Source organism: Gossypium hirsutum, chromosome D02 (assembly GCF_007990345.1).
Source record: "Gossypium hirsutum isolate 1008001.06 chromosome D02, Gossypium_hirsutum_v2.1, whole genome shotgun sequence".
Lineage (NCBI taxonomy): Eukaryota > Viridiplantae > Streptophyta > Magnoliopsida > Malvales > Malvaceae > Gossypium > Gossypium hirsutum.
In genome coordinates, this window is record NC_053438.1 from 57,460,824 (window position 1) to 57,480,119 (window position 19,296).

At 32.1% G+C, this 19,296-nt stretch overlaps 1 long non-coding RNA gene and 1 pseudogene across 1 annotated transcript; both read left to right on the top strand.

Moving 5' to 3' along the window:
* The first annotated feature begins 10,817 nt into the window (after nt 1-10,817).
* On the top strand, nt 10,818-12,702 carry LOC107909826 (uncharacterized). Its single transcript, XR_001687364.2, has 3 exons — nt 10,818-11,107; nt 11,686-12,074; nt 12,296-12,702. It is a non-coding gene; the product is annotated as an uncharacterized lncRNA (long non-coding RNA).
* A 320-nt stretch (nt 12,703-13,022) lies between these two features.
* Nucleotides 13,023-17,517, top strand: LOC107907899 (DEAD-box ATP-dependent RNA helicase 57-like; annotated as a pseudogene).
* The last annotated feature ends 1,779 nt before the right edge of the window (nt 17,518-19,296 follow it).

A 19,296-nucleotide genomic window follows, 5' to 3' on the forward strand; every position in this document is an offset into this window, starting at 1 on the left:
ATAAACATACAATAAGTTATACTATAATTAAATTATTTTAATTACAATGTTATTTATTTTTATTAATTTTATAAATCATTTTATTTTCCATTTTTCTTTATATAAATAAATACAGAAAACATATAATAATTTATATACTAATTTAAATTTGTGTTTTAATAAATAATTTATTCAAATATATTCAAATACATTAATTTTATAAAATTAGTTTTCATTTTTCATCTATTTTATTTTTCTTTTCCTTTTATGGATAAAATAATTGTGTAAAATAATTTTTTTATGAAATTTTTTTATGAACATTAATTAATTAATATTTTTTTTAATTTTTATAATTAAATTGGTAAAAATATTACGCTAACTAATACAAAATATTACCTTTTTGTATTTATTTATAAACAGATAAAATAAGAAAAAGGATAAGAAATAAAAGAAAAAGTAAATATATATTGGCTATTTTTATGAGTCAATAAATTTTTTTACTTGCAATTTAAGACAAAAGGAAAAGAACAAAACAATATAGTTCAAACGAATAAAAATAAGATCACAAGAAAAATATATATTTGATAAACTGAAAAAATGAGTGTTAAAAAAACTGAAAAATTAATTGTTTAATTTAAGTTATAAAATATGTTTGGTATTTTATTTAAAATTAAAAATTGAATATAATTATATTGTTTGATAAAGGATAATATAATCTTAAATAAAATAAAATAAATATTGAATTTATTGTCTATTAATTGAGTAGCTCCCTATCTACTTATCATTTTCTAAACTTTTTGTAGAAAAAATCTATCTAGTAATTTTCATCATGAGTTATCAAACATGTTTAAAAAATTAAATTGCTGAAAATATTAAATTTCAATTAATTTAATTTTTTTCAACACTAGGGTCTTACTTGAGGATAAAACAATGAACTGTTTTAATAATGGTAAAAGTGACGTTTCATAAAGCAATACTTCAGATTTACTTTATTTTTGTTTGATAATCGAAAATTTTAAGTGTTAAATTTAAATTATATAATATGTTTAGTAAAATTTTTAAAAAGGGTTAAATTCCAATTTGGCCCTTCAAATACACCTCATCAAACAATGTGGTACCTCAAGAGTTTTTTTTATCAATTCGACACATTTACATTTTTGTGGTCCAGCGTACATAATATAATTAAAATGTTAAAAAAAATGTAATTGTAAAATTTTCAAAGGTAATTAAAAGTTAATGTTTGAAGAAATAAGATAAAATAAAAAAATTGAAAAAAATCTGCATTGAATAATAAATAGCTCTTTACTTTTCATTTTTTTTTATATTTTTTCATTGAAACAAATTTTATCATGTTACGAAATAAAAGATAGAGAGAGTAAAAGGGACAAATTACACATAAAAGCCCTATTTTTTAAAAATTTATTGAAATAGGCCTGGTAAATAATTATTTACCGGAATGGGCCCATTTCCCCGAAAGCGCGTCCATGTCAGCGCGATGTCAGGGTACGTGACAAGAAAACGCTCCTTCAGGGACGCGTTTTGCCTGTTTCTGGGTTTTAGGGTTTAGGGTTTTAGGGTTTGGGGTTTAAGGTTATAAATTAAATAAATAAGGGATTAGAGTTTAGGGTAGAGGTGTTCATGGGCCGGGTAGGGCTTGGTTCGGGTCAGGCCCAAAAAAAATTTGGACCACTTCCTAGGCCTGGAGTCGGCCCGACCCGAAATATGGGCCTAAAATTTTGTCCAGGCCCGGCACGGGAAAAAATTTCTAAGACCGAGCCTGGCCCGCCCTGACCCATTTTTTAATAAACACCAAAAAATTTATTTTAAAAATAAAAAGAATAAAAAAGTATTTTAAAATTAAAGAATAAAAAATATTTATTTATTATATATTCAGGCCGGGTCATGCCGGGCTCGAGCCAAAAAAGTGGTGCCCGAGGCCCGACCCATTTTCTAAACGGGCCTCACTTTTTTGCCCAAACCCATATTTCGGGCCTATATTTTTACCCGAACCCTCCCATATTTTTTCCCGGCCCATGAACACCTCTAGTTTAGGGTTTGTCAATTAAATTATTTAAAAAATTTTCAAAATTGGATTAGTTTTCGTGTTTATTATTTTTTAATAAAAAATTAATTAAATTAGGGTTTAAGGTTACTTGAGTAATTTAATTAAAAAATTTTAAAAATTAGATTAGGGTTAGGGTTAGGGTTTTTGTTAGGGTTTTGGTGTTTTTAAGTTAAGGGTTTTTAAGGAAAAATCAAATAAATTAGGGTTTAAAGTTTAAGGTTTGTCAATTAAATTATTTAAAAAAATTTCAAAATTGGATTAGTTTTCGTGTTTATTATTTTTTAAGAAAAAATTAATTAAATTAGGGTTTAGGGTTACTTGAGTAATTTAATTAAAAAAATTTTAAAAATTAGTTTAGGGTTAGGGTTAGGGTTTTTGTTAGGTTTTGGTGTTTTTAAGTTAAGGGTTTTTAAGGAAAAATCAAATAAGTTAGGGTTTAGAGTTTAGAGTTTGTCAATTAAATTATTTACAAATTTTTCAAAATTAGATTAGTTTTCGTGTTTATTATTTTTTAAGAAAATATGAATTAAATTATAGGGTTTTGGTGTTTTTAAGCAGAATGCTTTGTTAGCAGAAGTACTGAAAAATGTAAAGCAATTCTGAACAAAGTAAAGCAGGATGCTTTAACTTATGCATATGTTATACTCAAAGAATTTGATCCGAAAACATAATTTTTTTTAAAAGAAAAGGCAAATTAAATTAAAAGTAAAGTTTATATGTCATAAAAAATTATGAACAAAGTAAAGCATTTCTACAAGAATAATTCTTTGCTTTCAAAGTAAATTTTGTTCTTTTCTTGCAAATTGCTATCTAATTGGTCCATCAATTGAGTTTACCGATTGACTATAAATAAGGCAAAATTTTCCCTCAGATTGCATAAGTTAAAGCAAAAAAATTTAGAGAGGCTAAAAAGGATAGAAATTGAAAATGAGTGAATGTATTAGTGCTATTATTTATTATGATGGTGAGGTTTGCCACACCGAGAATGGTGTTGTTTTTTTTCGGAGAATACAGTGTGACTGGTTTTTAACCAGAACATAGATTTGATAGAACTTCGTAAAAGAATTAGGTGTAAAATATTTTGAACGACGCCAATGAAAGTTCTGTCTATTACGTATCGATTTTGTTCTTCTGTTGATCCAGTGACATATGACTCGTTCCACATAAGAGGTGCTCGTAGCTTGGAGGCAATGGTGCAGACTCATCTCGCTAGTGGAGCACCGTATATTGAGTTATACGTACAATTTACATCACCAAATGATGCAATTGCGACTGGTGTTCGAAAGGTATACGCGACCCCTGCCCGACACTCGGTTAGTGGGTTATAAAACACGAAGCAGCCCATATTTGGTAGTGGTATGGAATACACAACCCCTGCACGACACTCTGTCGGTGGATGGGACATGCACCTCGATGGGTCGATGTTTGATGCTGGAAATAAGTACTGGGGAACAGCATCAACTTCTACTGGTTGGCAATCTACATCCAAAGGGTCAACCTTGCTCAACTAGAATATGTAACAATATGGATATCCGAGAAACAGCCAGTCAACATAAGTTGTGCGAATGGTGTAGGAACCCAGGCCATACAAGCCGATCATGCCCAAATCGCAATAGTTGAACGTTATTGTAAAAAACATTGTATTATTTATATTTTTTAAATAAAAAATTGGTACAAATATTCAAAATATTGACTTATTTAAAAGAAAATCTATTTTATTAAAAATATTAAAGTAAATTACAATTACTTTATTCAAAACAATGTTTTATTTTATTAAATGAAATGATATAGAAATATTCAATATATTGCCTTATTTAAAAGAATTTCTATTATATTAAAAATGTAAAAGTACATTTCTATTTTAGTACATGAAATAATGTAGAAGAATTTCTATTTTATTATATCAAATAATATCAAAATATTCAAAATATTTGTACAAATATATTAAAATAAAAACCAATCTCCGTGCCCGTCGGATTCAGTGCTACATGGCGGCCGTCGACGGTTACGTGCTGGATTCCTCCTTTGTCCAGCTTCCGGCTGGGGTTGTGGTTGCTCTGGCGGGGATTCTGGTTCCTCTAGTAGGGTATCTGGTTGTCGATGTTGGGACGATGAGCCACATTGATAGAATAGTGATTGTGGAGGTGTTTGCATCACCAACGGCGAAATTGTTTGAAACTCATACGGTAATGGGGATTGGTAAAAAGAATAGCTCCTCGACAGCCCCTCTTGCGATCCCTCGTGCGATACTGGCCTATACATCGGCGGTCCACTTGGCGTAACAAAAAATAGAGATGAACCGGGCCATGGACTCCAACCTGCCATAGGACTCGGAAAAGGAAACATATAAGGGTTAGGTTACATAAAAGGGCTAAGATACGCACCTGGCATCATCTGAACAGGCTGTGTCGTGGGTATCGTCGATTGAACTACTGGGTCGGGTGATTGTGTTGGTGTTCTCGCTGGGCTTGGTGATTGAATGGCCGCTGATGATAGGCCAGGTGAATGTCTGGGCCTCGTTGATGGGCCTGCGTTGTCGTCCATTCGTCTTGGATTTAAAGGCCCACGTTGTTCCCTTTGGACACATAATTGCCACTGCCTCTCCTCTGTCGACAGTAAATACGGCTTGCCATGGATCCTAAACCATGGCATGTATTCCGGCACGCATGCTAACTCCGGAACGATGATCGGTTCCCGAGTAGGTATATAATCATACCAATATTCCCACATTTGGATGTAGTACAACCAGAATCTCGGCCAATCCGTATGCAATTGTCGTAGGTCAATTTTGTGCTGATCATCAAACACCTCAGGTGCCACGGGAATTGGTTGTCTACATCCAAATTGTCGTAATACTCTGTCTGACTAGTGCATCTCCACGGTCGCATAGTTGACCAATGGTACTTTCGCATGCCAAGCGTTCGGATTTTGGAGGTACTCATCCGAAACTATTGCCCGAATTGTCAGATCTTCGTATGGTGTCCATTGAAACTATATGAACATGATGGAAATATTAGTTATATACATAATACATAATAATAAATACTAAATACCAATCGACTAGCTCAACAAATAAATATCAATTTTATTTAATCCTTACTTGTGCTTCCGACTGTTGGTCTAATAGAAGCCGTATATCTTCAAGAGAGGTAGGTAATCGAGCCTAACTTGCCGGATGGTTCCACCTAATTAAATAAATTTTTAGCATACTATTATTTTTAAAATCTACTTAATAATTATAAAATCTAATATAAAATTTACCTCGTTATGAGTGGGAATATATATGGATGGTCCACTTGAGGACGTAAAAATGGAAAGCGAAACCGTGCCCATGACTGTAGTAGTAACAGACAACCTCCAATTTTCGCTTTACTCGGTCGCGTCGCCCCGCACATCTCCCGATATAATGTTGCCAACACGGCAGACCCCCAACTCAATTCATCAACTGCTCTAATATCAACGAGTTTCAGCAGCCATCTTAGATGTACGAGGTTCCGTGACAAGTCCGGCATCAGATAACCTTTAATTATCTGAAGAATGTATGCCCGAGCATATCGGATTCTTTCTACTTCGGTTGAATCATCATTCGGATCCGGGAATGTGTCTCGTAACCAGCCCATCTTGATCCGACCTCCGTTAATTTTCTCTGGAATAGCGCCCAAAAACTCGTAGCATACCGCTCCCCAATCGCCAGATTGAACAGACCCGGTGACTGGGTACCCATCTACCGGCAATCCCAATTGCAAATTGACATCTTCCAAAGTGATAGTGCACTCTCCACATGGAAGATGAAATGTGTGCGTCTCAGGTCTCCACCTCTCAATCAATGCACTGATAAGTTTCAGGTCCAACTTGCATCCCCGGCCTACCATCGCCACGTGCCAAAAACCCGCTTCCCGCATGTAATTCTCTACCAACGGTGATGGAGGACCATGCATATTACAGATATAGCATTCCAATATCCGATCTACAGACTTTTATAACAAATAATAAATTAATAATTATTTAAAAATGCATATGTCGAAACCATTTTTTTGAAAAAAACAAAAATTTAGGGTTGTCGACTTTAAAAAATGAAAATTGGGAGTCGCCACCAATCTTTTATTAAGGTGTGATTGGGTCACCTAAAAATGACTTTGGTCTACAAATTTTAGAAAAACGGGTCCGGGAGTCGGTTACGTATGAGGAAGGATTAGCACCCTCATTACGCCCAAAAATTGGTACCTAGTTAATTAATTAATGTCTTAATGTTGAAAATTTGAAAATCGTAATCCTTAGCAAAAACTTAAAACGTTACGTATTAAGACCCTTATCATTTCAGAGAAATAAAATACCACACCCAATACGTTAGGGCACGACATTCTAATTTTCCCCAAAAATGAAATAGGGCAAAATACTAGTGCAATAAAAAATGTAAAAGAATATCCATTTATTCAAGATTTAAGAAATCGCGGCCCAATACGTTAGGGCACAATTCCTCTAAAATCCCAAACTCGGAATATTTCCTTTATTATTTTTTTAAAAATATTTATTTCGAGAAATCAATGCGTCACATCCAATACGTTAGGACACAACGTGTTGAATTCCCAATAATGAGTTCTTATTTTTTTGATTAAAGAGAAATCCTCGATTGTTAGATTTTAAAAAAAATCGGAACCCAATACGTTAAGGCTCAATTTCCTTGAGGAATCCTAAATACGAGTATTACCTCTATTTTGAAGCGTTTTATTTTAAAATTAAATAAGAGATAGGGTAATGTTATGTTGAATATGTGAATGAATGCCCCTTGAACAAATATCAATAATAAATACAACAATTTCATAGAAACAATATGAATAAATAAATAAATAAACAAAATAATGACGTGCAAAATATCAAATAAATAGGCAAGATAATAATAAAAATATGCAAACATAAATTAATAAGCAAATAAAAAAATATACCTATACACATAAAAAAATACATAAGTTTTAAAAAATTAATATAATATTAAAATTAATTAAATAAATTAAACATGTGTATATAAAATATAAGTATGCGAAAATTTTAGTATCAAAAAACATAAATATATGCTTAAATATACATATAAAAAAATAATAATTGCATGTGAGAACTATAAAATAAAAATAAAAAGAATACAATTGCATTATAAAAAAATATTGATTTTTAAAGAAAATATGAAAATGGACTAAATTGGATCGCCAGTAAAGATCCGGGGTAAATTCACAAATAAATAAAGTCTGGAGGACTTAATTGAACGCTCGAATTATATAGAGGGGCTGGAAAGGCAATTTTCCCTTCTCCTCTAAACGACGCCGTTCAAATTAGACCAAATTGAAATAAAAATAAATAAAAGGGTAAATTAAAAAAATAAAAAAAAACTTAATTACAAAAACATTAAAAGGCGGAGGGGCTAAATAAAATAAATAAAATTCACAGTGGTATCACCTTCTCTCTTTTTTTAAAATCGTAAATAAGTAAAAAATAATCAAAAGAAAAAAAATAGTAAGCCACCTTTAAAAAACTGCCAATCGTTCTCTTTTTTTATTCCTCCTTTTTTTTAAACTGCCAATCGTTCTCTTTTTTATTCATCATTTTCTTTTTTTTTTTCTTTTTTACAATGAAGGGAGAGGCCTCTATTTATAGTTAAGCCTCCCCAAATCCAACAGATCAATTACATCAACGGCTGAGATTAAAGGGTATCTACAAATTAAATCTCTAAGATTACAAAATCATATCTTCTAAGATTGCATATCATATCTAAGATTACATATCATATCTAAGATTATATATTATATCTAAGATTGCATATCATATCTAAGATTGCATATCCCTGAAGATTATGTTTCCATAAGCTTGTAGATGGACCTTCAACCTTTTCAAGTAATGGGCAATTCCGATCGGGCCAAATGATATTACTTTGGGTTTTTTTTGTGAGCCCGGGCTAAAATTGGGTATTACAGCATAAATAAAAAAATCTTAAATAATATTTAAAAAATAAATTTAAAATTTACCATTTTCATTTGTTCGACGGATATGTGCTTGTTATCAAGACGAATCAAATCTCCGGCCATTGCTAAATTCATACAAATTTTTACGATTTAAAAAAAATTCAAAAAAATTAAACTTTTTTTAAAAATAATTAAAAAATAGGGATTTAAGAGAAATTTGAGAGCAAATTGAGATTAAATAGAGATTTGAGAGAAATTTGGAAGGAAATTGAGAGGAAATTGAGAGGAAATTGAGAGAATAATAGAGAAATGATTAATTTGTGAAAAAAATGAAGGGGTGGGAGGGTTTTATGGTTTTTTTTTTACCGTTGGGGGGTTCGCCAACGGTCAAAAAATAGCCGTTGCACTGTTCACGTGCAGGGAAAACGCGTCCCCAGGGACGTGCTGACGTGGCAGGAAAACGCGTCCACGTCAGCGCGTTTTCTGTCCACGTGGACAAAGCGCGCCCTTGAGGACGCGTTTTCCTATCACGTACCCTGACATTGCACTGACGTGGATGCGCTTTTTCGGTATGGGCCCATTCCAGTAAATACCCATTTCGATAAATTTTAAAAAAAGGGGGCTTTTTTTATGTAATTTGCCAGAGTAAAAGCAAGATAAATAGGAGAGTAAAAGAGAATGTATTTTTATTGATCAATAGGGATATTTATAATACTTTTCCAAAATCTATATTTATAGATATGAAAAGTATAAATGAAATAAAACTCTACTTCCAATGACTATTAAGTCTTAAAGTACATCAAACTTATCTTGATATTGATGGACATTCACTTAGGGTCTGTTTGATTGAAGGAATTGATTTTCTGGAAAATCATTTCCAACTTTTCCAGCGTTTGATTGGCGGAAAACATTTTCCATTTGGAAAATGAACTCCAAAACAAGGGAAAATGGGTTACATTTTAGGGAAAATGTCTTACCCTTTCAATTTCCGTAAGACATTTTCCGTGCTCACCTCTCTATCGCCTCCTTCATTCCTTCCTTCATTTCCGGTAGAAAATTGCTTCTGTTTATCGATTTTTCAGTAACTTATTTTTTTAATTATTCAATACTTGTTTTTAACACAATTACAAATAATTTATTTGATATTAATTTTTTTCAATTTATAACGATTAATATTGTAGTTTAATAATTGAGTATTCTTATAAATAAATCATTGCAATATATGTAAAAATAATTTAAAATTTAAAAATTTATTAATATATATCAATATATGTAAAAACAATTTTTTCGAAAAATATTTCCAGGAAATCTGCCAAACAGTCGAAAATATTTTAACAGATTCAATCAAACACCAGAAAATATTTTCCAGTAAATCATTTTACAAAAAAGTAAAACATTTTCCCGAAATCATTTTACGGAAAATATTTTACTGGCAATCAAACAGACCCTTAATGACAAAATATTCATAGCACTCCCCCTTAGATGTTCATTAGTAGATAATGTGCCTCGTTAAAATATTACTAAGGTTAAAATCTTGTGGGAAAATTTTCTCAGTGAAGGAAAATAGTACCCATATCTATAATATGTATTAACATGTTACCTCGTTAAAAACCTTACTAGGAATACCCAATGGGACAAAACATCGATTAAAAGAAAAAAAAGTACAATACGTATTTACTCCCTTCATGACAACATCACATGATATCTCAAATTTTACGTATTCAATCTTGAATGCTAACTTTTCAAACGATCACTTGAACAAATTTGCCAAAGTTTATATTATCATTCTCCTAGAAGTCACAAGTGAGAAAGACTTTTGGGGAAATGTATTTTAATCTCTTCAAGAGTTTCAACCATAATTATAGTAAAATTTGATCATGATCCTTCTATAAAAATACAATTGAGTATTTTAGATTATTTTATAATCTTCCTTCAACTACTTTTCACTAAGTCAAATTTACCATATATGCTCAAATCATTTCAATTCATATAAATGTTTACGTAAATATATTGAGCAATTTCTCAAGAACTTTTATATGCTTCCAACATTCTAAATCCTTCAAAGATTTTAATATGAACTTCCACTATATAGTAATTAATATAAAGAATGTAACAACAATCATAAGATGCTGTCGATTCTTTCATAAATTGTAGCACTAATAAGATATCTAAACACTACAGGAAATTAAGACTGTAGTGACGTTTGGACTAAAAACGCCGCAAAGGTTATACATTCGTGGCGCTAGCAGGAAAACACCGTAATAAATAAAGCAATAACGACGTTTATGAGAAAAGCGCCACAAAAAGTGAGCAATAGTAGCACTTTTGGTCTAAACACTGTATGTATTATTTTTTTTGCGAAACGGTCCGTTTTGTTAGCCCAAAATGCCTTGGTCTTTTTCCCAAAATCAGTTCCCCCCCCAAATCCTAAGAGCATGTTTGGTTTGGTGTATTGGTATAGCCAATACACCCCTAATCGGTGAGCCCCACCTAATGCGGCTGTATTCCATCGTTTGGTTTGATGTATTGCTAATACGAGTGTAATCCTTTACCTTCTTAATCGGTGAAAACCACCGATTTCTAATCCCCTTCTTTTCTGCAGATTAGTTGCCCCTTGGTTTCCCCTCCATGTTTTACCCTTTCTGCCGATTTGCTCCCTCTGTCTATATGCAAATCTTGAAACAGACATTGAAGATGGGTTTCACAGACATTGAAACAGACATGAATGAAACTATGTCAAAACAATATAACTCCTATTTTCAGAATTTTAAAAAGAAAAAACACTTTCTTTCTTTTCTTATTTCTCTCTTCCAAGGTCTTCATCATAAAAACAAAACCCAAAGGTAGAACCATTTTTGCAAGCATAATTTTTCGGAATTTCGGAGACCACTTCTTTCACTTTCTTTGGAACTCTGTTTTCTTCTTTCTTGTTTGGGAATTTAAAGATGAAGAAACGGAGAGGTAAGCTGACTTGAAAGATGATGGAGCAAGTGCCAAGGGCATTGGGAACTAGCGCTAGCTTGGCTCTTCGTTTGGGACAAACCATTTTCTCCTCTGCTTCACTTCTTTTCATGTGTTTGGATGTTGAATTCTATAACTATACTTCTTTCAGGTGATTCCCAAAAGCTTCATTTCTTCTATTTTGTTGGGTCAAGTTTTGATTTTGGTTTTCTCTTTACCCTTTAATTGTCAATACCCATGCCCTTATTTCTGTTATTTTGTTGGAATTCAATTTATTGTTACTTGATTTCTGGTGTTAAAGTGGAAGTCTCTGGGAAAACTGTCACGATCATCATCTTGATGAATCTAGTACTATGTTAGGAGTTAAAAATTTTTATGAGAGGACTGATCAGAATTTCTTTGCTTTTCCATTTTTATTGAGGAAGAAAGATAAATGCAGTCAAATAAGCTGTATGCAATTCTTTTATGTGATCTTTTGGGTTTTGGGCTTTGGAATTATCAAATGCTTTCACTTGCTTAACTATCAAACTTCAGTAAGGATTATAATATAGTTTATTGTTTCTGAGTTTAAAAAAGGGGCGAACTGTATGTTATTTCTTCTATTTCAATGGAAATTTCTCTAAGTTGATTCTAAAACTAGTTACCATGAACCTTAATGGATCTTACTGTATCTTCTAATGTTTTTTCCTTGACTTTTGGTTCTTGATTTCTCATATTCATTAAGTCAAGACCAAACCACAGACATTGAAGATGGGTTTCCGAGGACGCCACAGGTTGCCCCATTCACCTCGGCTGATGATACGGCCCCGCTTTTGGAGAATGGCAGCAGTGATGATAAGTTAAATTTTGATGGACCCATGGATTTTAATGAAGATTTATGCAGAAGCAGTTCATTCAATGGAACCATGGTCGGTGAAGAAAATGCTGTGAGCATGCTGGTTCCGTCATACTCTCAAGAACAATTGCCAGAAATTTTTGTAGGGCTTAAATCCTAGCAGGGTTGCATTGGTGAAATGAGTGATGTTGAGGATGAGACCTTCAACACTGTTGTTAGTAGATCAAGTCAAACATGTAGAATTGATCTACTCGAAGAGATTGAAGATGCTAAAGATAACAAGGTACTCTTTGCTCTAAACTTGTTACTTTCTTTTGTCAACTTTGGAGGCTGTTTGGGTTTGAGAATGATCCTATGCAATGCTAATAATACTAGAACTTAGTCCATTATATCGTTGATCGCAGCATGATGAATGAACTGATCTTTGAAATTTTGAACTTCTAATGTTTTTTTTTGTTGCTATTTTGGGAGGATGAACTGCTAACTTATGAGATTTTGGTTCAGAAAATTTTGTTTCAGACCATGCAATCGATTATGAACTTGATGAAAGAAGTTGAACTTCAAGAGGCAGCTGCCGAACAAGCAAAAGAGGAAGCTGCAAGGGGGGCATGGATATTCTCGTCAAGGTGGAGGAACTTAAACAGATGCTGCCACATGCAAAGGAAGCAAATGACATGGTTGTGCACTTGTTGATAACCTAGATGTTTTAATTACCAAAACTAGAATGTAGTTTTACGATTTTTTCTACTTCACATTTTATTTTGAGTGGTTATTTTCTTTCTTTACCGTGTCAAATTTTAAGTTTGATTGGTTTACTTTGATGGGTTTGTGTTATTGGATTAAGTTTAATCAGTAATAGATTATCTGTTGAGCCATGCTGCCAATATGTGATGAAAGTGTATGAATCTTAATGAACCATTGCTGATTCTGCTGAAGCATTTTTCTGTCAAATTCGGTGAAATGAGTTTTCTAATTATGATCAATAATCTTTTTTTGAGGGCCCTTTTCAAGTGTTTCATTAAATATATTTAGCAGTAGTACTGTTTAATTTGTTTTTAATTGTAGATCACTGGATTATCTCATGAAGCATGCTGTTAATTTGCAAAGTAGAAAGTGTATTGATCTCAATGAACCATGCTGCTCTGCCGAAGCTTTTTTTCTATCAAATTTGGCATAACGGGGTTAAATTGAATTTGCAATGGTCGTGTTAAATCTGTTTTGAGTGCTGCTCATGAGTGCTGCTCTTGTTAAGGCGTGCCAAGTAGGAAATGGAGTTGAAGGAGCTGAAGAAGTTAAATTTCTTTACAGGTTGACTCCTGGTGCCTGTCCAAAAAGTGTGTGAATGTTGCATGAATAGCTGGTAAGGTTATTTGTAACTTTAGTTTCTCTTTGCCGAGGATCTACATGTGGACTTGTGGGAAATGGGGCCTCATTAGCTTCTATGTTGCTTATAGCTTTGATATGTATAAATATAATATGGAGATTAACTTGAATATTGTGTACTGTGGGTTGAAACTATAAGGACCTTCGAAGTCCATTGAAGGATGTTAAATCATAAGATTATTAATAATTATGTTAAATTATATTTAATATATTTAATAATAATTATATTAAATTATCTATATTATGATTTGAGTAAATTCATATAAGAATATTAGTTATTAAGAATTTTATTAAATTATATATTTTAATTATAATATATTTAGTAATAATTATGTTTAAATATGATTAAATTATTTATTATTGATATTAATAATCTTATTAAAAATTAAATAACAATAACAATAATAATTTACCAAAACAAATTTCTGCTAATTATTAAGAATTTTATTAAATTATATATTTTAATTAAAATATATTTAATAATAATTATGTTTAAATATGATTAAATTATTAATTATTGATAATAGTAATCTTATTAAAATTTAAATAACAATAACAATAATCATTTACCAAAATAAATTTATGTTAAGGGTATTCTAGTCATTTTAATTTTTTACATTATGCTATTACATTTTTAATCCAATACAGCGAACTAAACGTGCCCTAAATAAATTTCCCAAACCTGTTTAGAGGAAGTTACGGTTTCTACGAAAAAAAAGAAAGCGTAAGCAAGCAGCTTCAGGTATTATTTCTTTTTCTTCGATTTTTTTTTGAAAAAATAATTGGCTGCTATATTGAATCCTCATGAGAAACTGTTTTCGCGTGTGTGCTTGATTGGAATGTAGAAGCGGTAGAAGGATTTAATGTCTTTAAGAGTTCAAAAGAAGCACTGGTTATAAGCGAAGATAACAAAACAGACGAGGGAGAAGATAATCTTTCTAAAGAAAGAAGAAAATAAACCTAAACTTGGAGGTTTGCTTCTGAAAATTCATGCATAATTTGATTATTTTGTGCACTATATTTGTTGTAATTTTCTTATTTTGTTGATGAGATTAGGCAGATTCGATTTTGCGGAAATAGTATAATATTCATGTCTCTGGGAATAATGTTGCGTCTCCACTGAAGAGTTTCGCGGACCTAAGCTCAGTGTACGTGTTCCATTGTGAAGTGTTTTTAGCTTAGCTGACATTTGACTTTGCCTTTGGTTGCTATGAATTAAGCTCTTCCTTAAAGGGATAAATATCAAATTTTGATACATAAGTTTTGATTTGGTGCAATTATACACGTGAAACTTGAATTGTGGTTCATATGTATACATGGAGCTTAGATTTTGATTTAAATGTACACATTTAAAGAAATGAATATTGTTAGTGATTTGTAAAATGGTGTTAATTCGATAATATTGTTAGTGGTTTGTAAAAATTGAATCAAATAAATATTTCTTGTATAAAATTGCACAAAATCAAAGTTCATGCATGGCATTGCACATTGGATTAAAGTTCATGTATAGTTTTGATCTTTACCCCTTTTCTGAAATTTATCCTTTACTTCTTAAATTTGGTTTCTCTGCAGATATGAATGTGAGTCTTATTTATTGCACAATTTTGCTAAACTTGGATTTAAAGAGCCAACACCAATTCAACGATAGGCTATTCCGGTTCTTCTATCCGTATGTTCTTTTATTTAACTCCTACTGCTTTCTTTTCTATCATCTTTAATGTTCTTTTATGGGAAATTAAGTTATTAAGTGAAAGGATCAGTATTTGGTTGTTTTTGCTTTATATAGATTTGCTATAGTTTCTCATAAACTGAAAATTGAAATAATGTATTGCCGTCATTTGTGCAAGGGTCGAGAATGCTTTGCTTGTGGCCCAACTGGGTCCGGAAAAACCTTGGCTTTTGTATTGCCTATGCTTATGAAACTCAAGGTATCTTTCTTTTGAATACCTGATAACCATTTTTTGGCAAAAAAATACTGTCATGTTTACTGATTAGCTTCCTTCATATATCAGCATGCATCGACTGAAGGTGTGAGAGCTGTTATACTGTGTCCTACTTGTGAGCTAGCTGCTCAGACGACCAGAGAGTGTAAAAAACTTGCAGAAGGAAATAAATTTTATATAAAATTGCTGACTAAAAAGCTCATAAGAAGCGCGGATTTGACAAAGCAGCGTTGTGATATACTTATATCCACGCCACTTCGCTTGAGTTCGGCTATCAAGAAAAGGAAACTTGACTTGAGCAGGTTTGGCGCTTATAATCGTCTTTATGGATACAATTAGTTTCTCATCTTAGATTGTAGAGAGACCAATAGGATGAGTATGTAGTTAAGTAGATGCTAAAAGCTCTTTCGACCATTGGATTAGTTCTGGTTTATTATAAGAAATTTATTTGAATGCTTTTAGTGCACTCATGATTTTGAGAAAACTATGATTAGAACATTTTGTTTTAATCCGAATGGTTAGAACAATTTATGAATGTTTCAGGGTTGATATTGTTAAAGCGAAAAAAAGGTTCATAGTTGAACATTGCTTTCTTTATACAATTTCTTTTTCTTTCTTCAAGGTTGAATATCTTGTCCTGGATGAGTCCGACAAACTGTTTGAGCTTGGCTTGATAAAGCAGATTGATTCTGTGGTTAAAGCATGTTCTAATCCTTTGATTATACGCTTATTATTTAGTGCTACTTTACCTGATTCTGTTAAGGAACTTGCACGCACCATAATGCATGATGCTGTTTGCATTATTATTGGCAGAAAGTAAGTATGAGATTATAATTTTTTAGTAGTAAAGATAAATACTTTTTGACACGCTTCTTTTTTTTTTTTTTTTATCCAGGAATATGGCTTCTGAATCTGTTAATCAAAAGATAGTTTTTGCGGGAACTGAAGAAGGGAAACTACTTGTACTTCGGCAAAGTTTTCAAGAGGTATGCTCATTATACGAATGCTAAGAAAGCTTGGTTCTCTTGCAACTATTATTGTTTGAGAAAGAAACATTCTGTGTCATTTTGATGTTATATATCACATAGACAATCCATCTTATTTACCCTTCGAAATTGTGTTTGGTTTTCTAGTTGATAGAGGTTTAGGACATGATTGTAAAGGAATTGTGTTCTTTTCTCTCGTTATCCATGTACGTTCTTTTTTATCTCAAGTATGTCTTAACCATATTCTTGTGTTTATCTTCTAAAATGCTTGATAGTAGAGATTGAATCCTCCGGTTTTGATCTTTGTACAAAGCAAAGAACGCGCAAATGAACTGTATGAAGAGCTGAAATTCAATAATATTAGAGTTGGTGTCATCCATTCAGACTTATCCGAAACACAGGTAAAGGATTATTTCTATGCTTATTAACGAAGCTGCACCAACAAAAGAATTCCAAGTGCAATCGAAGATGTTTCACCTTCACATAATATATGGCTAGGTGCTCGTTCTAGTGCTAATCGAAAAGTATAACCTTATGTTTGCCTTTCTGAATGGTTATTTTCTTCATCCTGATATCTTATAATTGAATGCAGCGTGAAAATGTTGTTAATGACTTCTGAGCTGGCAAAACGTGGGTTTTGATTGCCACTGATGTCATTGCCCGTGGTATGGACTTCAAAGGTGTCAACTATGTGATTAATTATGATTTTCCCGATTTTGCTGCTGCGTACATTCACCGAATCGGTATGTTGCAGAACTTGCTTCTTTTTAAACAGATGGAAGTACCATGTCTTTATTTATTCGTGTGGTTATTGAAACTGAAGTTTAATTAATCTCTCAAATAGGTCAGTCTGGCAGAGCAGGGAGGACCGGAGAAGCTATTACTTTCTACACAGAAGATGATGTTCCGTTTTTGCGTAACATAGCTAATGTGATGGCAGCATCCGGCTGCAAGGTTTCGTCCTGGATCATGGCTTTGCGTAAGCTAAGGTGGAAGAAGCATCGGCCCAAAAGAGAGTCGATTTTAACCATACCAGATGTTGCAGAAGAGTAAACAAATTGCTGGGAACGAACTATTTGCACCGGATTCTTGTTCTTAAATTTCCTGTAGAGTTTTTTCCTTCATAACTTGTCTGATTGGATTTTTATCCTTGAGGTAACAAGTGCAGCGAAGATTACTTATCCCGGCACCGGAGCCTCAATCGGGACCAAAACGGCAGTTGGACTTAGTAAGCCTTCAAATTTTTGATGAAACAGGAAATTTATAGCTGTAGGTTTTGGGGTCAATGTTCCTATAATTGTTGCTTCCCTTGAAACATTGGTTTATTTAATCTATATTGAAATTAATATATATTATATGTAGAATTTTGATTTTTTTTCTTTAAATGAAAATTGAAATTGTTTTCTGATGTTAACGATAGATCTATAATTTTAGAAATGATATGCGTCCATCTAAAGAATACGAATCTATCACAATTTATATTAAAATGAATAATAAAATTTATATAAATATATAATGTCTTGAAATATGACGTGTGAAAATAGAATATTAGTATTTATAAAATTTGGAAAGATATAATTATTTTTGTATAAAATGTGGTGATAGAAGTGTTAAAATAAACCCAAATCAAGCACAAATTTTAGTCTCTAGTACGATTTATTTTTATTTAGATATTCTGTGTGGGCTAAATATGGATATATTTGGTTTATCAATTTCATCATGATGATTGATTATAATTCTTTACATTGATATTGGTTATCTTTATTTAGGTATATTAATTATAATTATAGTAGTGATTGAGGTGTGACTGAGTCGAGTTCTTTAGTAAACTTGAGTTCAAGTTCTATTTGAAATTTGGGGTACGATATTCTATTCAAGCTCAACTCGTACATCAATTTCTAAGCTTGAGATTGACTTGAGGCATAATCGAACTTATTAAATTCATTTATCAATTTTCATACTCAAGTGTAAGCTTATTTGTTTTTTTATTGTGAGAATATTTTAGACGTTTGTTTCTTATTGTGAGAATATTTTAACAATATAACTTTTGAATATAAAATATTTTGTTATTTCATTTATTAATTTAGATCATATATATATTTCTTTCGTTGGATTTGAAGTATCATTTAGATTTGTAGTTTTTGGTTGGGTTTGATGTTACAGGAAATTATGTTGACAATTCGGGTTTTATATGAATGAAAATGAGTTAGTAAAAATCTACTAAAGTTAATGGCGTTTTTCCAGCCAAAGAACATGACTTTTAGCGGCGTTTTACTAATACCGCTAAAGAACATGACCTTTAGCAGCATTTTTAGGAAAAGTGCTGCTAAAGGTCATGTTCTTTAGCGATGTTTGTGAGGAAAGCACCGCTAAAGGCCATATTCTTTAGCAGCGTTTGTGGGAAAACCGTCGCAAAATTTAGCGGCATTATCTATAGCAGCGTTTTTTGTAGCGCTTATCAAAACACCGCAAATTGTTTTAGCGGCGCCTATAGGGATAAAAAAATATCGCTAAAAACTTGTTTTGCTGTAGTGAAAGGTTATTGCATCCATCACAACAGAATGTTATACCTTTTATAATGTCAAGGCTTAGCAAAAATTTTCATTTTTCTTATTTTTTTCGCAAAGCTACTCATTTGTACCCCTATTGGCTTTATACCTTTAGACGTTTGGACTACTCATCCAAAAACCTCTGAATTTAATTATACTTGAATTGCATATTTCCATTTTGACCAATTTATTCCATGTTTATATTTCTCAACAAATTTATCCAAGATCCTTATTTTCTCTCATTATTTCAACATTGCAAAAACGTTGTCGACGACTTTTCATTTCCAAGGTTCTATATTTTCTCATATTGGCATAATTTATCGAAATCTCTTTATTTTCATCATTTTCATATTCAAGTACCTGAATCGCTTTTGGAGTTTTGATAATTAGTTATGTTTTAGGCCTCTTCAGGAGCATCGCCTCCACTATATGACCATCTTGATTTATTATTCTCTTTTATGAGAATTTTCATCTTTGGAGCCAATCAATTTGTTATGCTTTTGGCATGCATTACTTTCATTTCTTTTAACAAATTATCCTACTTGGACTTTGATTCAAATAAAAACATTAGCTGATATATAACACTCGGTTATCCTCATCAGGTCAGTAAATACATTTGGCAGTTAACATGCGATAAAGTGAAT